The following is a 5,181-nucleotide window of genomic DNA, read 5'->3' on the forward strand; positions in this document are numbered from 1 at the left end:
AAGTCACCATTTACTGTGTTCAGAAACTTAAAATCTAGTGGGTTGTAGGAGAAATAGTCATTACTGGTAAAGTTACAAGATGTTTCCCCCGCAGGAGACCATAAAGACAGACTGTAATGCAATGAATACTGTCCTCAAGGTAAGAATGATAGAGTTTTGTGGGGTGGTCTCTTGTGCTCAATATAAATATATGGTGTTCCAGCAAGCAATAAGCTTCTGTTCCCCAGGAACTTAGCTCCTGTTGCAATGCCTCTGTGCTGTAAGACTAGCTCTAGCGTCCAAGGATAGCACCACCTGCTGGGCATCATCTGCAACTGCAGGGAGATACCTGATGGTCACAATGCTGTTGTACAGAGGGTTCAGTCTCTGAGCGTGCTCCGTAAGGACTGATATTCTTGAGAAGACTGCAGCACCCTACCCAGATCGCCTATCTTGAGTAACACTGAGTTAAATTTTAAACCATGCTGCAGAGTGGGTTTTATTTTGTGAGTTTCTGTAGCATGTGTTTGCACACATGAGTATGTACAGTTGTAGTGGTGAGTCTATGTATTTGCTATGTGTGTCAGTGTGTCTCTTTGTCTGTGTTGGTGTATATGCATTTGTGTCTCTGTGTGTATGTGTGTCTATCGGTGTATGCCTCTGTTAATGTCAGGAACAAAAGGAGAGTGGAGTTTGTTGTTCAAACAATGTGAGTTCGAGTTAACCTGCTTGATGTGCTGAAGTCCCAAATAAGAAATACTGAAACACAAGAAAATGATTCATCAGAATTCCTCCAGGACATCTTAGAAAATGCAATCCTAGAAGAGGCAACTACAGAGGGTACCAGGGTGTAGGTGGAGATGTTCTGAAGAACTGTGGTAGGGTGGGATGGGACTGGAAATGAGGAAAGGAAGGGTGCAGCTGAAACACAGACAAGTCTCCCTTTAATAGTTTAAATGTTGGATAACTTCAAACTCCTGCAGTTGTTTTACCTGATCTGGCTTTCTGTAAAGGACTTGTAGAAGATCTAAATGAATCATTTAAGATAATCAAAAAGATGGCATTTGGCTTGTTGACTTCTATGCACCCTGGAGTAGCCATTGTAAAACACTGGAACCAACTTAGAATGAAGTTGGTCTTCAAATGAAAAGTATTGATGCTCCGGTTAAAGTTGGAAAGATGGAGGCTACTTCATACTCTAGCATTGCGTTGGACTTTGGAGTTTGAAGTTATCTAACAATTAAACTATTAAAGGGAGACTTGGCATATAATCACAGAGGACCACAGCCTAAAGATGGTATAATTGAGTTTGCTCGGAGTGTCTGGGGCTTTAATTCAGCCTCTTCCAAGTCAAAAAAATGTTTGACCATGTACGGAAAAGGCATTTTTTGTACATACTGTATTACATGTATTTTTTGTTTATACTGGTGGAGGATCACCCTTGAAAGAGAAACACATAGATGCTGCTTCAGAGTTAATAGTATATACATACTTCTTTTCGGCCTGAAAGAAATGCCTGCTGTGCTTGTTTTCAAAGATGACACTTATCTTGTTTGTGGTGAGTATGAAGATGATGGTCTGTCTTTGTGGACCAGCAGAGAGGGGTTTCAGAACCACCTTACTAGGGATGAGTTTCTTTCTATGAACTTGGAGACACAGAAAAGCTTGTGGCCATTGCAGTTATTGGTGAGAAAACACATCACTTGAGCATACACGATTAAAGTCAGTTATTCAGGAAGCTGCTCGAGAGTTCAGAGATCACTTCCTTAGAGATTTTCAGCTTGGCCATATGGATGGAAATGACTAATTTAAATTCACTAATATTAATTCGCTGATGGATGAATTGACAGTCCCAACCATAGTTGTACTGAATACTCCAACCAACAGTACTTCTTGCTAGACATATTAAGGATGCCAGTGACATGGTCCAGTTCACTAACAGCATTTTGGATGGTACAGTACCAGCCCAAGGAAGTGATAGCATTTTTCAGAGACTGAAAAAAATAGTATTTGATACCAAATCTACAATACTCAAGAGCTCTTTACTTACGGGCTGCTTTCTCTTTGGGCTGCCCCTGGGTGTCATCAGTATCATGTGCTATGGAATCTACACAGTTGACACAAATGGAGACTTTATAGAAGAACGATATGAAGTGTCCAAAAGTGAAGTGGAAACCCAAGAACAGATAGAAGAGAGCAAAGAGCATGAGTCCAGCCGTGGGGGGGTCTCTAGTGCCTACTCTGCAAGAGCCCAAAAGATTGAGACTTCACAGATAAAAGATAGTTGCTAGAATTTCAAGTTCCTAAAGAGTATTTATTGAATTTAGAGATTTAATCATGATCGTTTACAGAAGAGAACATGGTCTTTGTATTTTGCTAATAACAACTGCATAAATTAAAATAATCCTTCCATAAGTGGGAAGATGTTTGGGACAAAGTGATGAACTGTTTGTCCAGAACAAAGCCGGATCATTGTATCAGTTACCTTACAGATGCCCGTTCTGCACACACTTCTCTGTGTGCATGTTCTATGACAAAGTTAAGAAACTTGGACAGAATGTTAAATTGACCATTAATGTGGAAGATGTGTTCTTTGCAAAGGGAAATAGTACTTTCACCTACTACACCAATTCCCCTATATTTTGGATAAAATTTAAATACACAAATAAAGTCTTTAAAATTTAGACATTTTAAAAGGAAATGTTAACTTTTTCTGCATATCAAATTTAAGGTTCTGAGCTTAAAACTAGTGCTTTTATATATATAGCACAGTGATTTTATTTTACTAGTTGTTTTTAAAGGAGAAATGTTAATTTTTATTTACATTCTGCTGCATTATTATCATATTGGCATATGGTCCCATACAGTGGGGGAAGAATCTTGTAACTGACCTTTAAAAATGACCAGGATATGCAGGGACTGTTGGCTTTAGCCCTTTCCTATACTGATTAGTAGAGTGCACTGTCCACCACTGGAGGAAGGAGTGACTCTCTTAGTATATCTTGATTTTAGCCAAAGCAGCCTAGTATTTTGTTTTCTTTTTATTTTACAACTTGACATTACTTCTGATATTTTTATTAATTCAGGATGTTTTCAGGAGTAACAGAAATCATGTTTAATGATATGTAAGCTAATAATTTAAAAGTTACTGCCACACCTCTATTGTGGGAGGCCATAACAGGTTGGTGATATAATCAGCATGTTAAACTCAGATGTCATGAACAAAGAGAGAGGTCCTACTTCCCTTCTCTAGACTCTCAGCTTTGCCTCTGACAGTCACAACCTCTCCTCTTTCTTCAAAATGCAGTCATGTCTGAGAGTGGGTATTTTGTGACGTTTACTACAGATCAGTTTGTTAATTCTGAGGCCTTCATTTTAGCTAATTTCAGAATTTTTATTGGGTAAGGTTTAGTTCCTATTTTTTTAATATTTTTGAGTTTGCTGAAAGGATCTGCTGAGCATTACAAACATGGTTTGTAGCTCTAACCCTGAAGTTATTTGGGGCTTCTGCTTTGGTTGCCAAGGAAGCTTCTGGTTTCTGATGCAATACCAATCAATATTGCATAATATTAATGAACTAAAACATGTATATGTGTAGAGTAAGCAAATTGCTAATCATAGTCTGTGTTGAGTGGTTTTTTTTTTCATATTTAAAAGCAACCATAGTCATGGGAAATGTTCAGAAAATAAAAGAATATTCTCCAATGGAAACTGAAGATAGGCAACTTTAAAAGTTAAAATAAAAAATAAGTTTAGAAAAATTATTCCAAAATGTAGAGGGCTGAAACAAGGATGGCCACACGTGACCTACATGGCTGCTCTGAGCTAGGAATCCTTTAACAGCTTGAAGAGGCAGAACTGAGCTGGGTTTCCCATGGCACTGGAACAAAGCAGAGCTTCGGCTTTCATTGGCTGTTGTGGTGGGTTTAGACCATACAGGATCCAGTAGGTTGGCTACCAAAGAAGTTCACTGGGAAAGTGGCCTTGGGTGGTTAGCAATAGGCTCCATTCCTGAGGGATCTCCTCTGTTGCACATGGGTGCCTTCACCTTGCAGAGCTGTCTGCCCACTGCAGATAATCTGTGAAACCAAATGGAAGCTTCCATACACAGCCTCACAGAGTCTGCATCCTTAGTTTATGTCTATCATCATTCATTGGTACCATAATCCAACGTGAGCTGTGACTACAAGACAGTGGGAACACCAAGAGGCTAAGATCGTTGAAGATCATAGAGACATGGCACTCTCCATACTTTTTGTTTTTGGGCTTGGTTTTGTGTTGTTGTTGTTGTTGTTTTGTTTTGTTTTTTTGTGTATATGTGTGTGAGAGAGAGTATGCGCCTGTGTGTGTGTGTGTGTGTGTGTGTGTGTGTGTGTGTGTGTGTAAGCCAACAAATGTAGAAATATCAGACCCTAAAATTAATTCTCCTTGTACATTGTTGGTTTCATTTTGATGATATTTTGTTTAGGATTTTCTATCTATGTTCAAGAGATTTTGGTAAATGGTTTTCTGTTTTTAAATCCATATTTTAGCCACAAGTAAACTCCTACCTCTTTCTGCACTGCTCTCTCCGTGTTCTATCTTCTTCTCTGCTGCAGCAGATGCCATTGCCTGTCTCTGAAATCTCACTGTCTTTGTTTTGTTGGTCCAAGGTGAACTCTTGGAGGCAATGCCCTGGGCTCCGTGCTCTGGGCAAAACTGGTGAATATTCTGTTGCTACTAAAAGCACTTTTTGTAAAATTATTTCTTTTACTTTTTGAGATTATAGTGTAATTATGCCATTTCCCCTTTCCCATATTCCCCTCCTCACTCACTTAAAAATTCATGTCTTCCTTTTTCATTAAGTGTTGTTACATACATGTGTGTACATATGTTACATACATGTATACATATACACACGTTTCTAAATCTGAATAGGTAATGTTGGGAAAGCCTGCCTTTATGGTAGATCCACAGAGCCTTCTTTCTTTCTATTTCTTTTACCTTCCTGAGTGATAGAAGACAGACAGAGGCATTATCTTCCTGCCTAGAAACAGCCATGAAGATGAAAAGCACATATGAAACTGACCAACAGAAAACACATACAGCACTGGGAAACCATAACTAAGCTCTGCCGTACCTACTTCATGTTGCTATTGAAAGGAGAAATCTCTGTTTAGGTAAACTACTGGAGTTAAAGGCTGAGGGCTGTATTTCATCAGA

General features: G+C 38.9%; 1 pseudogene across 1 annotated transcript; it reads left to right on the forward strand.

Moving 5' to 3' along the window:
- Nucleotides 1-964: 964 nt before the first annotated feature.
- Nucleotides 965-2,256, forward strand: LOC308433280 (protein disulfide-isomerase TMX3-like; annotated as a pseudogene). The gene has a single exon. The product of its transcript is annotated as a protein disulfide-isomerase TMX3-like (transcript).
- The last annotated feature ends 2,925 nt before the right edge of the window (nt 2,257-5,181 follow it).

Source organism: Micromys minutus (genome assembly GCF_963924665.1).
Source record: "Micromys minutus genome assembly, chromosome: 19".
NCBI classification, from domain to species: domain Eukaryota; kingdom Metazoa; phylum Chordata; class Mammalia; order Rodentia; family Muridae; genus Micromys; species Micromys minutus.